At 31.0% G+C, this 24,495-nt stretch overlaps 1 protein-coding gene across 4 annotated transcripts in view; it reads left to right on the top strand.

Moving 5' to 3' along the window:
• The window catches only part of CDH12 (cadherin 12), a 947,374-nt gene that overhangs the window by 331,835 nt on the left and 591,044 nt on the right, over window positions 1–24,495 (top strand). The window lies entirely within an intron of this gene.

Genomic DNA, 24,495 nt, shown 5'->3' with positions numbered 1-24,495 from the left:
ATATCTCATTGTGGTTTTGATTTGCATTTCCCTGATGATTAGAGATGTTGAACATTTTTTCATATGTTTATTAGCAATTAGTCTATCTTCTTTTGAAAAGTTTCTGTTCATGTCCTTTGCCCACTTTTTGATAGGGTTGTTTGATTTTTTTTTTCTTGCTGAGTTCTATATAGATTCTAGTTATCAGCCCTTTATTGGATGTATAATATGTGCATATTTTCTCCCATTCTGTAGGTTCTCTGTTTGCTCTTGTGATAGTTCCTTGCCTGTGTAGAAGCTTTTTAATTTGATCAAGTCCCATTTATTTATTTTTGTTGTTGCTGTGATTTACTTTGCAGTCTTCTTCATAAATTCTTTGCCTAGGCCAATGTCTATAAGAGTTTTTCCAACATTTTCTTCTAGAATTCTTAGTGTCATGCCTTAGGTTTAAGTCTGTTATTCACTCTTAGTTGATTTTTGTGAGAGGTGAAAGGTGCAGATCCTATTTCGGTCTTCTACATGTGGCTATCCAGTTTTCCCAGCACCATTTATTGAATAAGAATTCTTTTCCCCAGTATAGGTAAACAGGAGATAGGGATCCACTGTAATTCTTGTGCATGTGGATATCCAATTTTCCCAACACTATTTATTGAAGAGACTGTCCTTTTCTCATTATGTGTTTTTGGCATCTTTATTAAAAATCAGTTTGCTGTAAATGTTTGGATTTATATCTGGGTTTTCTATTCTGTTTCATTATTCTATGTATCTGTTTTTGTGTCAATTTCATGCTGTTCTTGTTACTATAGTTTTATAGCATACTTTGAAAGTAGGTAGTGTGATAATGCCTCTAGGTTTATTCTTTGGCTATTTTTGTGAATAGCCAAAGATTGCTTTGGCTATTCAAGGTCTATTGTGGTTCCATATGAATTTTAAGATTGTTTTTTCTATTTTTTGAAGGATGTCATTAGTATTTTAATAGGTATTGCATTAAATCTGTAGATCACTTTGGATAGTATGGCTATTTTAATAATATTAATTTTTCCAGTTTATGCACCTGGAGAACTGTTGCATTTATTTGTGTCTTCTTTAATTTTTCTCATCAACGTTACATAGTTTTTACTGTAGAGATCTTTCGCTATCTTGGGTAAATGTATTCTTATGTATTTTATTTCATTTGTAGCTATTGTAGGTGGAATTTTTTTCTTTATTTTTTTCATATAGTTAATTGTTGGTATGTAGAAATGCTACTGATTTTTGTATGTTGATTCTGCAACTTTAACCACTTCATATTAGTTCTATTAATAGAGTCTGATCTACTCTATTGGTAGAGTATTTAGGATTTTTTATTTGTAAGATCATTTCATTTGTCAACAGGGAAAATTTGACTTTCTCCTTTCCATTTTGGATACCCTTTATTTTTTTCTCTTGCCTAATTGCTCTGGCTCTAGTATGATGGTAGCTATAATTTGACATATTTGGCCTTTATTGAGTTGAGATATATTCCTTTTATACCTAATTTGTTGATAGCTTTTGTCACGAGGAGTATTGAATTTTTAAATGAATTCTTGTGCCTATTGAAATGATTGTATGATTCTTTTCCTTATGTATTAATGTGATATATCATGTTTATTGATTTGCACATGTCAAACCATACTTACAGCCTTTGGATGAATCCCACTTGGTCATGGTAATAGATTTGTTTTAAACAAATAGGCAGACATTCATTGAATCAAACTAAATTTAATGTGATTATTTTAAATTGATAAAATTTAAAAATAATAAATTATTTCTTATTTATTCATTTTACCACTTACCTAGTATGTATTGAATATCTACCATATACCAAGTGTTGTTCAAAATACTGGTGATAAAGAAGTTAACATGCTAATTAATGGTCATCTTCTCATGAAGTACAAGTAAATATTTTATAAGACACATAATAGAGTGACAAGTGGAATGCATAGATATGAATAGAGCAATGTATCAGAAGATTACTAGGTAGTAACTGAAATGGAGAATGAGCAATGAGAACAAGATTTGGATCTGAGATCTAAAAAACCATGAGAAAACAGGAATAAAAGTTTAGACAAGGAGCATTTCAACCTGAAAAAAAAAAATAAGTCTAGTTCATAGGTTTTAAGGGAGAAAGTACCTTGTCATGTGTTTCTAGTAAACTGAACAAGGGAGAATTTTGGCAGGATAAACGTTCCGTGGCTGCTAAGTAGGTCTTCAGATTCTGAGATTCCAAGGTGGTCTCTGTAAAGGCAGGACTGAATTTTATTTTAATAGAATGAAAGCCATTTTTAGAGCCAAATCAGAAAAAATACGTCATGTAATTTATGTTATAAAGGTTTAAAGAATAATTTTGAATGGTGTACAATATTGGTAATGAATTTAGAAAAGATGACAAATTAAGAGATTATTGTAATAGTCCAAGTGCAAGATTATAGTGGTAGTAAGAAAGAGAAGAAAATGGGCAGAGTGAGACTATATATTAAATTGGAGTTGAAAAATATGCTAAAATAAGCTAATACAAAAGATAGGAGGAGACGAATAAAAACAAACCTCATATTTTTGGCCACAGCAGCTGAATAAAGGGGGATGTCCATTTTCAAGATAGAGAAAATGTTGAATGAGTGGACTTTAAAAGAAAGTTAGATTTATATTTCTCTTTTGATCATGGTAATTCTTTAGCTTTTAGATGGTTATTGATGTGTAGATATTAAACATAAATAACATTATATTTGATGTATGGCAATAACATGCTACATGTTATGTGGCTGCTAATTTTAAAGGTCACTTATCTTACAAGAGCTGAAACATAATGCAGGGTATGCTTGTAAGTTTATTATTCACTGATTTCAATAAGCTATGAAATAGGTTATTACAATTTTTGAGAGAATTAGTGTCAGATGTCATAGAACTGATAATTGTGAAATACCACCAAACATCTTCTGTAATTAAAGAGAAAGTTTATAAGGATGTTTGGTCTATTCTATTTTTAAGAGAATTAGTATTATTTTATTGTTTTATAATCCAGCAATTTTATCGACATTTAAAATTACATAGATGAAATCACTAAAGAAAAAAGAGGAGTGGACGATAAAATAAAAATGCCACGGTGTCCATATCAATGAACTGAAAGAAATATTTTGGGGTCTTCACATTATATTGCCTCCTCTCCAATATAACAATGCCAAAATTTTACATTTTCAGAAGTAATTTATATTGCATATTGCCTATTGCACAGTAAAAGAAGCAAAGTCATATAACTGATATAAGTACTCTTTCTATTTGACTAGTCTAATATTTTTCTTTATGAATGTCGATAACACAGTATTGAATATAAAATTAATTATAATCAATTTTCAAATTGTCTCAATTGAATATAACAAATTACTTCACTTGCAGAGTTATCTTCTGACTATGCATCTTTTATTTCAAAGTTGAAAGTAGAGTTGGGCAGACACACTGTAAGAGTTTTGGCTAGGAGTCTGTAGGCACCTAAGAAAATATTGTTTTAGAAAAATATGTGTTGTCCAAGTAAAATTGATATGACACTCCCACTCTTTCGACTTAGCATATCTGAAACCTTCAAAGAAACGACTGAATCCTCCCAAGATCTGCATGCATCTTTTGTCAAGGGAGTTAATGGGGTGAGAAATGAAAGGAGAAATGGCATGGTGTGCTATCTGTAAGGAGGCATACTCACATTGCATTCAAAACAAGGAGTTACAGATTCCCTTAACTTGTATATAAAAGTGGTGTATAATTGTGCTCAAGGGTTATTGAAAACTATTATTCATTTTGTCAATACTTATTTCTTAACAAGCCTTATGTTAGATTTTAGTACAAAATGGACAGTAGTAATAAAAGGTTTGTCTGGACCCCAAAATTAGTAAAACAATGTATTCATGGCATTATCTATGTGATCAAATGGAGATCTTTGTTCTCCCCTCGCCCCCTGCCCCCGCTTTTTCATTCTTTTAAAATTTTCCTTTTTATTTTGTGTCCTTTTTATTTTTTATTTTATAAAATTTTATTTTATTTTATTTCTTATTTTTCTATTGCATGAAGGTATTTGAGATGAATAGGGGTTCTTATTGTGGCACTAACATAATTGTACTTCTTAGTTAACATTTCTTGAAAAAATTATAACCATAAGGCATTTGTCTATACATTATTTCAGTTGCCACTGCCTAGTAGCAAAGAAGACTTCAAATTCCTACATAATATTACTGTTGCCAGAAAATATATTTTGAAAAAAAATGTAGGCAATACATACTATTTACATCCAGGATGAAATTTTTTCTGTTGCCTTTATAAAAATAATAAATAAAATCTTAATCTGGAAACTTTTCCCTGTAACTGCTCTCTTAATTATAAACTTAACTTAGTGCTGCTTCATTGTACTATATTTGAAAACATACAGTCAAAAGGAGAAACTTAAGTTCATAAACTTAGTGTGATCATTCAAGGAATTTGGGCAAACAGATAATTAACTCCCCTTGTTATTTCTCTGAATTATTTAAATTATTTAACTGTATCACCATAAATTACCAGAAAATGACATTTAGATCTGTCCTTAACTCTTAACTTTATGTCTGTCGAATGCTCTTTTAGGTAACTCTGACTCTTATGGTCTTATTATGGCTTAAAATGTGCCTTTTTCTTTTTTTCTTTCTTTTTGTTTTTTGGTGGGGAAACTTTTTGGAGAGGCAAAGGAAAAGAAAAAAACTGAACTTACTCATTGGCATAATTTTTATGTATTGAGTGATGTTCAAACTTGAAGATATATTAAGAAAGCTCACAGGATTAATGTGATTTAATTTTACCTTTTAATTTTATTACTTTCTAAAGCTTTTTTAAAATTTTTAATGTTCTTTATTCTTTAATGTTATTTTAAACAAAATAGATTTATTTTTATATGTTGTAGACAGTGCTTAACTTATTCTTCAGATATGTTGTGGTTGTTTTGTTTTTTTTTTGTTGTTTTATTTTGTCTTCAAAAGTTGAAAACTACAAGAGAAATTGAGAATCTGGCAATAGCTTTCATTTGCCAACCAATCATAAACAGTTATCTTGAAAGATCTGTATAATGATTAGTGAAGCCAAATTAGAGAAATAATTTCATAGATCAATCACATATTTAGTTACTAGTTCATAAACGTAAACTTAATCCATATACTTGTGGTTTCATCCAAGCATTTATTTTTTAATATAGAAATAGTTTCTTCCCTGTGTCACTGTCTCCACTAATTAAACATATCAGATTTTTAATATCAATTCAAGATTTTTAAAATGAGATGACATTGACAATGCATGAAGCTTGTTCTTTCATAATTAATAAGCTTTGATGATGTTACTGAATGAGTGAAAACTTACTGTTTATGATTATTGTTTAGATCTCCCTGTCACTGTGTTCCTATTGATAAAAGTATTAATTTTGTTATAATAACCTATCAAAAATAATTACAGATAATAATGTAATAAAAGGTATTTGGTGCAAATTGAAGATAACAATATAGTCTATAGATAGAAAAACCAAATGCTAACACATAAAAGACTCAGTAGGCTAATCTATTGGATTAGGGCCCATATACAAGAAGAATGTATCATCCTTTCTCATAGTTTGTAGTGCTCAGCAATATAATATATAAAATATTATATATTATAATATATGATATATTGTATATAATATTATATATAATATACCTATACATAGTAGAAGATTACATGATGGCAAGTGTATTTAGGATGCTAATACAAGGAAGGAATATCCTGTATTTAAGTTTGCTGTTAGTGTCATATTTAGGGAACACATTCACTATTGGGAAGAATAGAATACGAATCTCATCTCCGGTAGCTATGAAAAATAGACATTGGCTATTTCAACTAATTGCTCATTTATATCTCATTCTAGTTTAACCTAAGTAGTTATATTACCAAATTCTCATACTCTCATAATTAAAATTTGAAAAATATTTTCAGACTTGAGATATTTGCATATTATGGATGTTATAGATGGTCATGATTTGAGTACAAAGAATTTTGAAAAATATATAATTTGAAGAAATAAATCAATTCATTGGATGATTATAGCTATATTCAGTAATTCGAAAAGTTTGTTTCTGTTTTTGCTTTTCTACATTCTAGGTGCATTGTTTGGTTCTTTCTAGGTTCTTTCTGGGTTCTACCACCTGACGTACCAAGGAAGAACTTGACTATATCAGAAAAAAATCTTTCCATTTCTTCCTTTATCTATTTGCTTATAAATCTTCCACTGGAGCTATATGCAGATAACCTAATACAAAAGAGATGGGCTGGTGGAAGCTTTTCAGTCTCATTTTTTTATTGAAGACAATATAAAACATTTATCCTCATATTCTTAAATGAGACCACACAAACAAGACTAGCAAACATATTGGTTAAATATGGGTTTTGAAACTTGGCACTACATCTAATAGAAGTTATAAAAGTTTCAAAGTTGAGGTGCTTAGGTATTTGGGGACTGAGAGAGAACTTTCCTGAAAGTACTTCAGTGTCTTGTGGTCCCTCATGCCTAGGAAAGGCATCTTTGGTGTGACTGCTTGGAAAATTGACATATGTCTCCTGACTTCAAGGATGAAGCAAAGTTGTTGTACTTAAATTTAACTAATTCAAAGGCTGAAAGATTAGGGCTGGTAGTTATTCTATGGAGAAAGGAAATAGAGGTTGCTTGAGTGGGGTTTCCTTCTTTGTCTAGCATTTTGCAAAACAAAGGATGAGTGAGTGTTTTTCAAAGAACTGTGAGAAAGAGATAGCCTGGATCATTTGAGGAAGGCTAGAAGATATTAAAGGAAATAAAGCCAGAAGTGTACCACGAAATGCCTAGGAGGCTTAAAAATTAATCATAAGCAATCAGCAGATTTGTCTTTGGAAGGACACCTTTGCCTATGTAGAAGGAACTGCAGGTAAAATATCCAGGTGGGAGCTCTGAAGATGTGACACAGAGCTATCTTAGAGAAAGGACAAGCTTTGAACAACATCCATACCCACAGAGTACCCTGATAAATCACCAGGGCAAGGCCAGTCAAAGGAAAACTTTCCTGCCAGTCACTTATTTTCTCTGCTCCAGCTTTAATCCTCTTTCTGTTTTTGGAAGTGATGAGGGAAACTTGGGGAAAAAAAGGAGGTTGAAGTTAAAAATATTGCTTTTTTTAAAAAAAAATTGTTGTGTTTTGTTTTACATAGGAATGGATATATTATTTATGAAAAGAGACTGAACTAAGGTGAAATTTCTCTTGAAGAAAGTAAGATGTTTTAATTACCAAAAGTGTCCAGAATAATCCTTGTGACATGCCATAGATTTTATCCAAGGGGAAGGAAAGAATAAATTCCACAGAAGTGGTTTACTTGGGCAATGTGAGAGGTGAGCAGGGGAGAATAAATTTATATTCTGACTATACCTTTTGTGTCTTGCTTGTTCATCATGTTTCTTAATCCTTAAAAGTGATGTTACCTCACTTTTAGCCCTCATTCATTTATTTAAGGAATCTTAGGGTTGGGAGGGTGTTCATATCTATTCCCCCATAAAATCCAGTATTATAAACAAATAGAATTTTGAGACAGTTTTGTGTGTGTGTGTATGTGTTTCTCATCAATTAGTTTCATTCTGTGCTATATCTATGATAAATTTCCCAAAGTGTATTTATGGCAAGTGTGTGAAATATGTTTTTGTTTCCAAGCTGACTTACATTTTCTATGTTTAAAAAATATTTTGTTAATCCATTTTTAGAGAGATTATAGGATCTCTGATCAAAACATAATTGCCATAAAAATGGTATTTCATTATTTGAGAAAGCATAAATTCTAAATATTAATTTTGAAAGAAAAAGTCTTCTCAACTTTATTTATTATATAAGCACTTAAACACTTAAGATATGTAACATAGTTTTTCTTTAAAAAATTATTTGTATTTATTAATGTATAAATGCAAAAAAATAAATTTCTTGGATATAATGGAAACTAAATAAATGTTAAAAACATGGGTTATCTAAAAACAAGGAAATAAGACTGTTATTTCTTATTTTTTCACAGAAACATCCTTATACTCTACTTGCTTCCGATAATATATCTTACTTCTGTTTATAGCAGATGATACCCTAATAGTCCAGGACATATTTCAGAATTGTCTTTCCCTTCTCTTAAAATTCTTCCCATATTAAAAAAATAGTTGATAATACTCAAAGTTTGTTTAATATATAGTTATTTTAATCATTATCTGAAATATTCCTCAAATGGAATTTGTTTTCAGTAATGTATTTCTGTTTGAAAGTCTCAGTATAAACTGCTGATTTTAGCAACTCAAGTAAATGGAACCTTGGAAAATTATAGGTTATTCCCATTTTACCCAAGTCATGTTTCTCAACTGGAAGATTAAAAGCTGCCCTCAAACCAAGTAAACATCTTTTCTGAAGTTTTACTTGAAAAAAAAAAAACTGTTTAAAATTATATGACAGCATCAGCAACTTTGATCTTTGCATCTGTGGGAACAAAGCAGTGGCAGGTTGGTTTCTTCATATCATTCCGTCCCTTTGAGGAGGATAAAATTTTGATGGAGGTGATAAATATTTACCTGAATGATACTGGCTTAATTGTACAACTACAAACCAGAGGGGAGATTGTACCTGAAATATTCTTTTCCTCTGAGAATTAATGTTTTTACTCCATGTAAGTAGCAAAGGAGATGTAAAATATGTAGCAATAGTGTACCAAAGAGTGTGTGGGCATGTATGCTTGTGTGCGAGTGTATATCATAGCAAATAACTACCTAGAAAATCATGTAATATTTGTGTTTCACTGACATTCCAAAGTCAACAAAATTTTAGAATAAAGTTACAGATTCAGGTTATTTGTATTGTATATTTTTTCTTTCAAGTGGTATGTTTTTAATTCAATATTTTACTTTAAAGCATCACTATTAACATTCATTATTTTAGTCTTTTATGGCTCCTAATTTTCTTTGAAAATTAATTCAATCCCATTATTGTTTTTCTACATGTTTTAAAATCATTCACATTTTACTTTTTTCTTCTATATATGTCAAAGTCCTGATTTAAACTCAAAAATTATGTATACATAAACACATATATATGTAAATATACATAAATAAATCCATATGCGTGTGTGTATACAATATATGCTGTGAGAAAAAGGTAGTTTTCTATTTCAAAAAAACAAAAAGAGTTTAAAACAAAACAAGGACTTAGAATATAGTATTTAACACCCCTCAGTTTATAATTAATGTCTACTTAATTTGTTTCAGTGATGTGGCAATATTTTCTGATAACCAGTGATTGATACACATAACCAAAGTGAAATAAATACAATTTTACTTTATTTTGATGTATTTTTATCATAGATTTTGATAATTTGAGGATATATTTTAAATGAAATATAGACATGGAATCAAAATCTACATTTTCTGGTCCATATCATGAAAATTGAATGGATTTTTAAAGCTCCATGGCTGCTTTGAAAGTCTTACATTGACAGTATCTCACCTAATTGACCTGAGACTTCGTAAGTATCAACTCTTACCTAACTGGTATGCTAATTTTTAATTTCATGATAGCTTTATGATTTAAGAAGTCACTCTGGGCTTACCTTACATATGACATTCTGGGCCTCAGACTAAAACAGTCAGTTATTGATTACAAAGGCTGTCTTGAACCTTCACAAGATGATTTATAAATGTATAGCCTGGTGATATTTTAGTGTTTTTGCTGTTAGCCTGAGTAGAAAGTCTGGGAGGAGGAAATAACTCACAAGAAAATCTTTTGTTCTAGAATGGTGATCTTTCTGTTTTTTTATTTCAGCATATTATGGGGGTACAAACGTTAAGGTTACATACGTTACCCTTGCCTCCCCTCCCCCTTCAAGTCAGATCTTTAATTAGACTTCCATTTCAAATGAGGGGGTTGTTCTTGTAGATATGCAATATCTAACATAGAACTTTTTCACTAAGTCTGGTTTTGAGAGCAGGAATATTGCTTCAACATAGCAAAGGAATCCAAATGAATAATATTCTCCTTGAATGAATATGAGATAAAGTTGTTCTAGGCAAGGCCAGAGCTATTATTACTGGACATAGAGGAAAAAGTATTTAAGATGTTGTCGCTCATCTACACAATCTTGATATACAAATTGTGTTTGGGATTTTTATATCACAAGTAACTTAAAGGGATTAAACTGATTATTCAGTGATGTTTTATGTGCCACAGTTTAGAACCAAGAGTGATCTTTAAACCGTGGATGGAACATTGAATCCCCTTCAACTTCTCTCAACCACTTTCAGTCAGTCATAGGATAATCTATGATAAGACTCCAGGCCCCTTGTCCATTCTCAAAACCTCTGATTTACTCTCTACCATGGATTTTACTCAAAACTACCTTTCCCAGTGGATAATCCACTGATTATGCACAAGCTTTAGCACAGCAATATTAACAGAATAAAAAGCAGGGAGATCATAAAAAGTAACTAGTGTCACAATGGGATATAAACAGTGATCACTGAGACCTCAGGCAGCTCTACGACTTACAGTATCATTTTTTAGCTTTTTTGTAAATTTCAAAGTATTAATATTACAGGTACAAACATTGTTGGTTACATGGATCACTTTTATAATGCTTGAGTCATGGTTATAAGTCTGCCTGTCACCCAAATAGTGTTCATTGTACCCATTAGGTAGGTTTTCATCCATCCCCTCCTTTTTCCTCCCGCTGCTTGATTTCTGTTAAGTTTTACTTCCCTCTATGTACATGCGTGCTCATCAGTTAGTTCCCATTTAATACTGAGTACATGTGGTATTGTTTTTCTATTCTTTAGATACTTCACTTAGGATAATGGTCTCCAGTTTCATCCAAATTGCTGCAAAAGGCATTAAGTCATCTTGCTTCATGGCTGAGTAGTAGTCCATGGTATACATACACCACATTTTGTTAATCTACTCGTGAATTGCCTTATAGTATTAAAATTACCTATTTAAATGGTAAAAACACAAGAGGAAAAGATAGCAAGGAAGTGATGGGAGTTAAAGTGAAAAGATTTGTAAGGGGAATGAAGAGTTAGCAAGGTGAGTGCTAAGTATCAGATTTGTTTTTATCTCTTTTTTTAAAAAATATAATTCCTGTCTTTCGTGTTAATTCTTTCATATACCAAAATTATTTATCCATTGAAACAGCCTTTTATGAATTAATGAATGAAGATAATAATTGTGAATAACATACTATGAGAAGAATTAAATGGCATTTTAAATATAGCCATTGAGTCTGTCACTTAGCATATTAAAAGATAGCTACTCTTGTTATTTTTAGATTCCTAGGAGAGAAGATCTCTTACATTTTTCTTCATACTGTCATAAACTAAGCATTTAAAGTTTTTAACACTAACCAACAATTATAAGTGAAAATATTTCTACGTCTAATATCACAGTCATTTTCAGACTGATAAGCCTATGGATAATTCAAACCAGACTTTTTATAGTACTTCCATTCTAAAAAAATATATATACAATGAAATATTGGTACTACTTAATTATTGAAAGCAATAATTCATCATTCTTTTCTGATAATTGAGTTGCTTTTCCTACTGTGCAAATATTTTGCTACAAGAATATTTAATAAGGAGACAATTTATAACCAAAGCTGTACTTGACAACATATAAGCCCCAACATAATTACTTAAGTTTGACATCATAGTCAGAAAGCCAGAAGAAAATTGTTCTGGTATCCTAAAAGGACACTATAGGAAAAAATTCAAAGGTGACAGTAAAGTCACTGACCTTTTTTCCTATTTCATTTATTTTTATTGATACATAATATATTATATAATTTCAGGGTACACATGATATTTTCACAAACTCATGTAATGTGTAAAGATCAAATAAGAGTAATAGGGGTGTCCATTATTTTAGAGATATATCTTTTATTTATGCAGGGAACATTCAAATTATTCTCTTCTGGCTATTTTGAAATGTACAGTAAATTAACTACAGTCACTATTGGTGTATTGAACACTAGATCTAATTTCTTTTATCAAACTGTATGTTTGTACCCATCAATCAACCTCTCTTCATCCTCCTCCCTCCTACCCTTCTCAGCCCCTTGGAAACACCAATCTATGTGCGATACAATTTCTAGCTCCCGCATATGAGTGAAAACATGATATTTGTCTTTCTGTGCTTGACTCATTTCACTTAACATAAAATCCTCCACTTTTATTCATGTTGCAATGACAAGATTTTATTTTTTATGGCTGAATAATATTCCATCATGTATATGTGCCACATTTTAGTTATCTATTCATCCATCAATAGGCCTTTAGATTGATTCCATATTTTCGGTGTTGTGAATAGCGCTGCAATAAACATGGGAGTTGCAGGTATTTCCTTATACACTTACTTCATTTTGGTGGGATATATACCCAACAGTGGAATTGCTGGATCATATGGTATTTCTAATTTCAGTATTTTGAAGCACCTCCATGAAGTTCTCCATAGTAACTGTTCTAATTTACATAGCCACGTGTACAAGCGTTTTCCTTTCTCCACATCCTAACCAGCATCTGTTATTCCCTATCTTTTCGATAAAAGCTTTTTTAACTAAGGTGAGATGATACCTCATTGTGTTTTTTTCCCTTCACTGTGGTATTGATTTGCATTTCTCTGTTGATTATTGATATTTAGCATGTTTTCCTATACCTGTTGGCTATTTGTGTGCTTTCTTTTGAGAAATGTCTATTTAGATTGTCTGCCCAGTTTTTAATCAGATGATGATGATTATTATTATTTTGCTATTGAGTTTTTGAGCTCCTTACATATTCTGGTTATTAATTAATTGTCAAATGGATAGTTTGCAAATGACATCTTACTATTTTGAAAGACAAAATGTCTACATTTCCTTTATTGAAGCCAATAGTTTTAAATTTTTAAATATTAAAAATAGATGCATTTCTAGCAAATCTTCTGAATTTGCTAGCATAGGAACTGATGAAATTTATGATTCACTGTTTTCTTACTCTGAATTATTCACTAAGCAAATTAAGCCTGTTTATGCCCCTTAAAACCATTTCTACCCTTTAACACTTTTAAATATTATTTATTGATTTTACAATTAAAAATTATTTTCTTGAAACAGGATTGAATTTTAGTGGAGAAAGTAATATTTTCCTATTATTTCTGTTATTTTTCCCAAAGTGGGGAATAGATTTTTATTTTTATGTAACTTGCTACTGTCCAAATGTCCTTGTCTTTAACCCTACTAATTTTAATAATTATATGTATTAATCAGATAATAGAGTCAATTTACATATACCAAATTAATACTGTAAGTCATAATGCATCCTTTCTCTTTATTTGGCTTATCTATGATGATCAAATTAACCTGATCCTCAATTTACATTGTGCTTTGTAGACACAAGCAATGTCAAATTATTTGTCTTAATTAAATCTTTCCTATCAAAATGAACCTAATTTTTTAGTGTCTTTCATCAGCATAGGTAAATTAGAAGCTCATTGTTATTTTCATATCTCCCAATGATGTTATTTTTAACCAATACATTAAAACTATTACATTCAAGTTTATAAACAATAAGTGATATTGTTGAAGCTTTATAGATTTCTAAAAATAATAATCCTAAGGATAAAAAATTTAAAACTAACTATTATAATAAATATAATTAATATTTAAATTTTAAGATAGGAATAACTTACTTTTATATCACATTGTATTAATAGAGTTAAAACATAAGCAGCCCTGTGCAATTCAATCTTCCAGATAGATGGAAAAATTCTTCAGCACCATTGAGTACAATAGCCATTGGACACCTAATTCTACTGATCATGTGCAATGTAGATAGTGTACGTTAGTACCTAAAATTTTAGCTATATTTAATTTAATTAATATAAATTCAAATTTAAATAGCCACATATGGCTATTAGGTACCATATTTGAAAATGTAAATATTGAGTAAAAAGTCCCAGGCTGTATATTGGATCTGGTCTCTTGCTTAACCTTGCCACTCATTCAATAATTCTATTAAAGACAATCACATCACTTCTGTGAGCTTCAATATCTTCATTCAATCAATAACAATTTCTTGTGCAGGATCTGCCAAATCTTGTGAACTGTGCTAGGTGCTATGGATACAATTATCAAATCAGAATTCGTATTTCTCTCCATTCTGTAGAGAACATGATGTTAATAATGACACAATTGTTTTGTTTATTTTTTAGAGATCTTGTGTTAACTATTTGTAGACTGCTTTCCCTTGTGGATGTCATATATATATATATATATATATATATATGTATATATATATATATATATACATATATATATATATTTCAGAATATTAAGAGAGTACAAATGTTTTGGTTACATGGATTGCTTTTGTACCGCTTGAGTCAAGGTTATAAGTGTGCTCGTCCCCCAGATGATGTACATTGTATGACTTAACTCATCCCCTCTCCCTGCTCCTACCTGCACAACTTCTGTGGAGTTTTACCTCCATCTATGCATATGAGTACTGATTGGTTAGTTCCAATTTAATAGTGAGTACATGTGTTGTTTTCATTCTTTAGATGTTTCACTTAGAAGAATGGTCTACAGTTCCATTCATATTGTTGCAAAAGGTATTAATTCATTTTTATGCCTGAGTAGTACTTCATGGTATACATATACCACATTTATTAATCCATTCATGAATTGGTGGGCCCTTGGGTTGATTCCACCTCTTTGTGACTATGAGTTGTGCTGTCATAACCATTCCAGTTCAGGTGTCTTTTTGATAAAATGACTTTTTCCCCCCTCTGGGTAAATACCCAGCAGTGGGATTGCTGGTTCAAATGGTTGATCTACTTTTAGTTCTTTGAGGTGTGTCCATGCTATTTTCCACAGAGGTTGCACTAGTTTGCAGTCCCACGAACAGTACATGTGTTCCTATCTCTCCATATCCATGCCAACATCTATTGTTTGGGGACTTTTTGATAATAATGACATAATTTATTATTTAATTAAAATTGTAATGGCGTGCTGAAAGGAAAGTACAAAGTCAAATGCAAGCCTGTCAGAAGGGAACCTAACCAGGTCTGATGAGTCTGAAAATGCTTCCTGGAAGAGTGATTTTTGAATTTAATTTAGAACGAAGGTCAAGAAATTTCTGAGTGAAGACAGGTATACCAAATTTGCCAGGGACTCTGCTTGTTGTTAGAGAGTGAAAGAGATTTTTCTTTCTACCCTTAAAAAAAGTATGCAGCAACAAACAAGCAATTTAGAAATTGAGCTATATATATATGTGTGTATATGTGTATGCATATATGTGTATATTCACAAATATATGCAGTACCATTTTTATCATTTTAAAATAAAACATCTACTTATTGACAAGTAATAAGTTACTACATAAATAATAAAATAGTTTAATATACATGCAGTCATATATCACATAGTAATGGGGATACATTCTGAGAAGTGTCTTTAGATAATTTTGTCATTGTGCAAACAACATGTGTACTCGCAAAGCTAGATGGTGTAGCAGCTTACTATACATTTACGCTATATGATATAACCCATTTCTTCTAGGTACCAAACCAGTAAAGTATGTTACTATATTGCATACTGTAGGTATTTGTAACACAATGGTTAAGTATTTGTGTACTGAAACATATCTAAAGGTACAAAAGGCACAGTAAAAATATGGTATAAAAGATAAAAAATGGTACACCTGCATATGGCACTTACCATGAATGGAGCTTTCAGGACTCAAAGTTGCTCTGAGTAAATCAGTGAGTGAATTGTGAGTGAATCTGAAGGCCTAGGCTATTACTGTATACTATTGTAGATTTTATAAACATAGGCTACATTAAATTTATTAAAAATATTTTTTTCTGAATAATAAACAGCTTACCGTAACTTTCCTACATTATACACTTTTATTTTCTCAACTTTTTGATGCTTTTCTAATAGCACTTAGCTTAAAACACAAACATATTATACAGCTGTACAACAATGTGTTCTTTCTTTATGTCCTTGTTTATAAGCTTTTTTTCTATATTTAATTTTTACTTTATTTTTTACTCTTTAGCATTTTTTTGTTAAAAACTATCTTAGAAACACACACATTGCGCTAGGCCTATAGAGGGTCAATATCATCAACATCACTGCATTCTCCCTCTCTACATCTTGTCCCCTTGGAAGATTGTTAGGGGCAATAAAACACATGGAGCTGTCATCTCCTATGATAACAATGCCTTCTTCTGGAATACCTCCTGAAGGAACACCCTGAGGATATTTCACAGTTAAGAACACTCTGAAACAAACATGAAAACTATAGAAAATATGTAAGCCAGTAACATAGTCGTTTATTATCATTATCAAGTATTACGTACTGTACATAATTGTGTTTGCCTCACTTTTATATTATTGGCAGCACAGTAGGTTTGTTTGCACCAGCATCACATTAACAGGTAGGTGAGTAATACATTACACTAAGGTGCTATGATGCCTATTGCTGTCACTAGGTGATAAGAATTTCTCAGCTTCATCATAATCTATAAGTTGCATATGTAGTATATTGTTGACTGGACCATTCTTATGTGGCACATGACTGTGCTTGATTTGAGTATTTTAATATACTTGATTACTATATGCCTACACATTGCTTTGCTTTTTGAGAATGATAAAAAAAATATGTATTTTCCATTTAAAATGAATGACAGAATTGAAAAAAACTGAGCTAATTTTTAATGCATAAGTATATAAATAATGGAGAGACAGCATATTAAGCATGATTTTAAGGCTACTACAATCGTAGAAGTATAGGAATCTATCTCTCTTAATTCTATCTTCTCATTTGTTGATATGAATAGGTCATATTGTGAAATGCCTGATAAATGTTTTAAGTTATACTCTTACTTGAAATAAAATCAACAACTTAGTACAAAGAAGCCACAAAAGATTATTAAACCTGCAGGAGCTTGGAAGGGAGCTAATGCCAAGAAAAATAAATAATATATATAATATATATATAACTATATATATATACATACATATAACTATATATGTATGTATATATATATAGTTATAGTTCCTCAGTTTAACCTCTTGGCAGACGAGAAGCACAAAACCAAATCAACACTGTCTGTCCCATTATATACAATGGTAAGCAATTTCATTTGCCAATATTTCTACTGTATGATAGACAGTTATTTCAGGTATAAATTCCCAATTACTTAGTACCTATTCAGAGTTAGCATATGCCGTGAAAGATGGGAAGAGAGACAGACACAGTCTTGAAGCTGATTTTCAATAACAGTATCACTCAGGGAGAAAAAAAGAAAAAGAATTGAGAAGAAAATGTGGAAAGTGCCATGTAAATAAATCTGGACTTTAGACATTTTTATCAATTTTCTATTTCAATCTACTAATTTCTACTTCTATTCTACTGATTTACCAAATAAATTTTCCAGAAACCTAATGTTTATAGGTGATGATATGTTTCTTTATTCTATTTCATTTGCAGAAGGTAGCCAACAGTTTTCTGCTTCTCTTTACCTGAGAGATGTACCACAGAACATTATTTCATCTCTTTGATGTGTGCCAGGAGGTTCAAATGATCCCATGAGTTTAAAGTGATTCCTGTTAGTTCTGGAAGGCACTACTAATCTGAACATGTCAAATAGCTAAAGTTTCAGGAGCATGCAAAGAATACATTGTTAGTCAGTGGGAGATTACTTCTAACAGATTAATTTAGCAGAAAATCACTCCTCTATTAGGGTTGCAAGTATTTTAGGTATTTCCTTAAGTAGTAAAGGAATCTTGGGGATATATAAAAAGGGAAATGGAAGAATAGTCTCGATCATGGGAAATGGCAATTATTGTAACCAATATTACCCTGGGATAATTCTGGTGATATCTTCACACTGCGTTTATATTAAATCTTTTTATTTTTATTTTTTTATTTCAGCTAATATCTCATTATTTGTTCATCAACATTGTGTCTTATTCATGTGCTCAAAGATTCTATGACTTTGAACAAGCCAATAAATTATACACAACCAATTGTTTCAGTGTTGCAGATACTAACAATCTAGTAACTTCAAAATTTGTCATGAGAATTTGGTGTAGCTATTCCAAAGATCACAAAATTCGATAGATTCCAATATGGATAACTCAGCATGAAAAATCTCTACTTAAAAAAAAAGAGTGATCTCTATGGATAATGTTTGTGTTTCATCGATCTAATGAATTCATTTTTAGTTTATAGTGCATTTCTTGAGTCTTATTGCAATACTATATATACACAGTGCTACAATGAAAGTTATAGAATGATGCTAACAGAAGAAGTAAGAAAATAGGAAGCATCATAGAAACCTGCAAAATTAGTGACAGCTAAAAATTATATTTTGGCATGAAGAGCATGATAATTTTTATTTTTAAAAATTATATCACTCTGATCATGATAAGCAACAAACACATGATAATGGCTCTTGTCTTGGGTACTAATACTGCAGTATTTTTGTATAATGAAATGCTTCAATAGGACCAAGAACATTAGAGAGTAAGAGTCTTAGATGAAAATGAACACTAATAATTCTGATGTCTTCCCCTATAGAATCATTAATAATTTAAACTCCTTATGAATCAGAGGCATTCTAATGTTACATAGTTACATAAGAATGAAAATTCTCTTAGAATTAGGCAGCATGAACATATACTTCCTTGTACTTTCTTATTTAGTTTTTATAATTTAAGTGGTCTAGTTTAAAGCAGAATTTTGAAAGAAGGTGGGATATTGATTGACAGGAAATTCAGGGCTAACCAAGAGAGATGTATCAGCAGCTTCAGAGATTAAAATAAAGATATTTTACATGAGAAATGATGAAGTCAATTTGTTCTTAGTTGAATTTCAATAAAGATGTAATGTGAAGAAAATGGTAAAAGTTTGAAGTAAGACTTTTGAAATCTTGAAAAATATGTGATTTTGATTTGAGGTTATTGTACTCATCAACATATTTCTAAAGGAAGATTACTCTCCTAGCTTAATAAGGGATTTTATTAAAGCTGATATATGGATATGCTAGGCAAACTGACTACTAGGCTAGACACCTGCCTGTGTTGGACTTTCAATATTTCCACTTTTCTCTGCCTTAATTTCTTCAGCTGCTCTTATTATATTGCCTATGGAATGCTAGACCCAGGACAAGCACATAGCAATTATCAAAAAATTATAATAGAAAGCCTATAACTATCTATTGATCTATCGTTTTCACATCTATTTACACTCATATCATTTAGCTGGCTATAAATAACTTTGATATTATGCACATGACATAATTCAATGCCTTTTCAGAGAACTCTGTCTCTCTCTCCATCAATCTATTTCTCTATAAAACTTTAGATATTATACAATGAATCCTTTATGATGTGTACATTCCAGTATAGCATTTATACTCTATGTAAAAGAATCTATAAATTATAAAGTTTTATTAGAGACTGAGTTTCCACAATAGAAAAATCTATCTATTCATCTATCCTTATAGAATGTTATAGAATAACTTCTTTCAGAATTGAAGTAGAAGAAAGCTATAATACTTGGAAATTTCTCTGCAGTGTTCAATCCTGAAATCATTCTCAGGCTAGAAAATAAATAATAACAATTGGTACTATTTAGTAAACACCTTAACAGAACCTACCAGTAGTCCTTCACTGTCTGTTCTCCCTTTCTCTTACAGCCATAAAATCCTCAACTTTTAGCTCTGTATTTTCTTTCCCAAAATAAAAACTATATTTTCAGTATTTTTGTGAAGCTAGGAGTGGCAATATGTTTAGTTTTAGACAATGGAAAGAAAGCAGAAATATGCTATACAGATTTGGAGACATCATTAAAATAAAGATGATACAACATTTGCTTGTTTTCTTCTTTTTCCCCTCTTCCATCGTGTTTCTTGCAAGGTGAGTGTAATGGACTGACATCTAGTTGCTATACTGGATCACATAGACAAGGGTCACACCCTATGGATGATAGACCATCAACTGGAGTTGTCTTTATCTCTGAGGGATAAAGACTCTCTGTTTTTGGAACAGAGCTCCTGCACCTTCCTGAATAACATATATTTATCTACACATTTACATGAGAGACAAATAAGTTTTTTTTTTATACTTAGTTTAGGGCTATCAATTTCTCAGAGTTAAATATAAGACTGAAAGCTACAAGTACATTATATGTGCCAGTTATTATTTTGGATGTGTTTTACATATTAGATTATGTATATTCATACTATAATATGTAGGGTACATTACAGTCTTTCAAGATGGGCATTATATTTTCAGTTTACATACAAGAATACTGATTTTCTGACTCTAAAATAAATAGAAGTCTTCCTAGAAAGATGCAGTATTGTGAGGTCCCTTAAATTCAATTTACCAAATGAAAGTCAAGTTATGTATTGAATGTCTTGCAGGTACTTAATATGGAAATACAAACAAAGACAAAGAAAAAGAAAAAAAAGAACAAATAGAGCACAAGCTCTGTGTTAAATAGTTTTAGTTCTATAGCTAAATGATCTGGTTCACATAGAAATTATTCCATTTAGTCACTGAAAAGTACAATCTTTCTGTGAATAATTGATAGTGCCTTAATCTTCACATACCTATCCAGATATTCATGTGTAAATGGGAAAAGAGGAAGAAAAGCAGTACCATAGGGAAGAGAGGAGGTGTAATTAAGGAAAAGGCAAGGGGAGGAAGGAGAAAGGATTGAAAAGTGGGAGAGGTTAAGGTGGGAGTGGGAAGATTGAAGGGGGAGGAAAGAAAAAGCTTCATTCTATGACATGTCAGGATGAGTTTGCTTAGGCAGTAGATATATCTTACCCTTTCATATGGTTTTGCCTAAAATTTCCATTTTCTCTATTTTGTATAATAATATAATACAATATAAGGATGGCTATGGTGATATGACTAATTGAATTGTGAAAAAAAAATCTACTTTTAATGATAGGAGACAATTGTTCAAATAAGTTGATATTGTACAATTAAATTTAGGTTCATTTGAATTGCCAGTACATTAAAGAAATCCATCTGTATAAGAGCTATATTAAATAACTTCAGGTTATTTATCCATAAACTAAATATTTCAATAACTATTGAGCTAAATTTTTGATTTACATGTTTTAAGGCAACTAGAATATTTGGAGGGATATTGTCTTATCATTTTGTGTTTTATTTATTCCAGGCAACTCTCCCTCATACAAAGTCAATTAAGGTAGTTCTAAATAGAAAAGAACTATAAATAGTACAATATATAAATAGAAAAGAACTGTAAATAATTACAATATTGAATCATTACAATATTGAATCATACCATTTAGGTTCATCAAAATGAACCTAAATTTAATTTTACAATATGATTCAATATTGTATTTATTTATGTGCAGTTTATAGAAATTCATTTTATTCTTTGATAGCAAGTATAATGTGAAAAAAAATAGATTTAAAATAGCGACAAGGCCAAATTAAGTAAGATAGGCGAAAAAGACACTAGTTCCTGTGTATCTTAAACAGTAGCTTTGTGTGGCACTGTACACAAATGTGTGAAGATGAGATTACAAATTTAAAAATGAAATTTTCCAGAAACTCTGTGTTGATGATCCAGGAACACATGAACATATGGCTGAACTTATATAACATATTTAGGTGGGGTGTGTGCATGCATGTGTGTGTATCTGTATGTTCTTCCATATAATTTTATTTTATGTGATTGTTAAATGAGAATAATCTTACCTTTAAACAAACTTATGAAAATGGCATGTTCTTTTCATTATTATTTTCAAATATAAGTAATACATATTAAGAAAGTAAAAACCACTCTCCATATAAAAAAAATAGTGTACAATCTTGACTAGCTATACTGTACATTTTAGGCTTGGTGGCTATATAATGCATTAAAACAAATATATTCAAAAAAACTGAAGAACTATATTGTCATCAGTTGTTATATCTTATTTCATATTATGAATATATTTTACATTTGAAAACAAAATTATTCAAAGTATTTATGGAACACCTCTTTAATATAATTACACTACCCTGAAGAAATTTCCAGATCTCTCAGGGATGTATTGCAATATAACAGGATAATAAATACATAAACAAACAAACAAACAAATACAGTTCTATGAGAAAATAAGAGATATTTATTGAAACAACTCCAATACTAGAGGTTATCCCAGAAACGTAGTCTCACAAGTTAAGCAAGATGTATTTATAACTACACTTCTCGACACATTATTCGTAAAGGCAAAACCAAATCAAATAAAACAAATGAAATAAAACAAAACTAAATTACAATGTTCACAAAGCCATAACAATAACAAATCTAGAAATAGCCTAGATATTGTTAGTGAAAATAACTTATGAGATAAATATAATGGTACCCTATGCATTTCTTGAAAAGAAAAAAAAGTAGATATAGCTATGTTAATGTGCAAAATTCTCCAGTCTTATCATCAAGAGAAAAAGCAATTTTCAGGTATCATGCAATCCTTCACATATTAATGATATATAATGTATGGAAGAAATTCTAATTTTTAATTTAATTTTCTTGTTATTACTGTATGTTTATTTGTCTAGCATAATTCACATTTTATATTTAAAATGAGTTTTAAATAGTTCATTTTTATGCCTTGTATCTGATTAATCACTCTTATATCATTCATTCCTTTACTTAAGATGACATTATTTATAGTTATGTTATGGTTATAAACAAATCAATTAATATAGATTTTCCACTAAGTAGGATAGAATGAGCAGAGATAAAAGAACAGTGTAGAAGATTGAATGAGTCAGACTATATAAGGTAGAAAAAGGCAAAGAATAATCCAAAAACAAGAAACCTCAGGAGCAAAGTATAATATAATTATTTGTGAAGAACATTGAATACTCCATGTAGATAGAACATAACAGTGTGGGACTGTATGTATCAGTTGGTCTGGTAACTGACCTCTGCATAATTTAGTGGCTGGAAACAACAAACCTTTATTAAATTCCTGATTCTGAGGGTTTCACTGGACTCAGTTAGGTAGTTCTTCTGGTGTCCTCTAGTGTCACTCATTTTTCTGTGGTCAATTGCTATTCATTTGGGCTTGGCTGGTTTTGAGCTGGATCAGCAGGGATGACTAGAGCATATATTAATAACTCTCATTCTCTAATATGTTAGTCTGGGGTTTTTCCCATGATGTCATTCACAATGTTCTTAAAAGCAACAAGAAAGAAAAGGCTTACTCTGCAAGTGGTTTTAAGTCATCTGCTTATATTCTACTTGTTATCTACTCTTTGGCCAAAGCAAGTCATGGGCTCAAGTCCAGAGTCAGAATAAGACCCTATTAACAGATACATGGCAAGAGGATGTGGATACAAGGAGAGGAAGAATTTATGGTCATTTTTACAGTCTATCACATCTGGTCCTCTGGCCAGAACCTTTTCATGGACCACTCCTACCCCATGAGCATAATATAGTCACCTCTTTTAGTACCACCAAAAGTATCATCCAATCATAACATCAGGCTTCAAGTGTGGGGTCTCATAATCTCTACAATATTTGAACATGGCTTTTTGGATTCTGCTCTTCTTGATTAAGTGACTTATAAAAGACAGTGTATCTGTCTCTCTCTCTGTACACACATATAAGCACTAAGTATACAATCCTGAGACAAGGATACCTTACCTGCAATAGACCTATCACCCATTGAAAAAGAGGCAGGACAGTGGAAAACACAGAGAAGTCACTGTTCCATAGTTATTTGGAAATCCCCTGGGTTATATTGCCAGGATTAACTGCTCTGGAGCATGAATTTTTCCATGACTAGATCTCAGTTCTACTTCAGAGTAGCTCCAAGTTTCTTGTTTGCTACACTTCCTAGAAATGGCTCTCAAATTCTCAAAAGTGATAACTTGCATATCTGGGATATGTTTGAACCCAAATAAAAGCTATTTTCAAAAGGACATGAAGGAATCATTATTATTATTTTTGTGTGTTCACATTTACACAGATGGTGCAAAGATGATGGTGAGTAAGATTGCTGGGACATTAGCACAAATCATAATGGTGACACCAAATTGCACTAGGAGTATTCTTCACCACCACACACTCACAGGGAATGGTTTCACTATGTGTTTTGCAACTATATACATGGGTCACCATTTTTCAAATCTGCTATTACAGTTTACTCCCTGCTTTTATAACTCAGATGTTTTAGTTGTTTGTTTTGTATTGCTGTTTTGTTTTATTTTATTTTAGGCATTTTCAAGTCTTTACTAACAATTCCTTTTGCTTTTTACGCTGCCGACCAAAGCCTAATTCCAAAGCCAATACCAAATGTTTTAGGCTTTTGTTATAGTAGAACCAATTTCTTTATAAGTAAGCTTTTGCTGCACAATGTAACATTTGTGTGTCTTTTAATTCTTTGGGTTGGTACT

The sequence above is a fragment of the Microcebus murinus genome, chromosome 11, assembly GCF_040939455.1.
Source record: "Microcebus murinus isolate Inina chromosome 11, M.murinus_Inina_mat1.0, whole genome shotgun sequence".
Classification (NCBI taxonomy): domain Eukaryota; kingdom Metazoa; phylum Chordata; class Mammalia; order Primates; family Cheirogaleidae; genus Microcebus; species Microcebus murinus.
The sequence above is the reverse complement of the archived record's forward strand: the minus strand, read 5'-3'. Positions and strand labels throughout refer to the sequence as shown.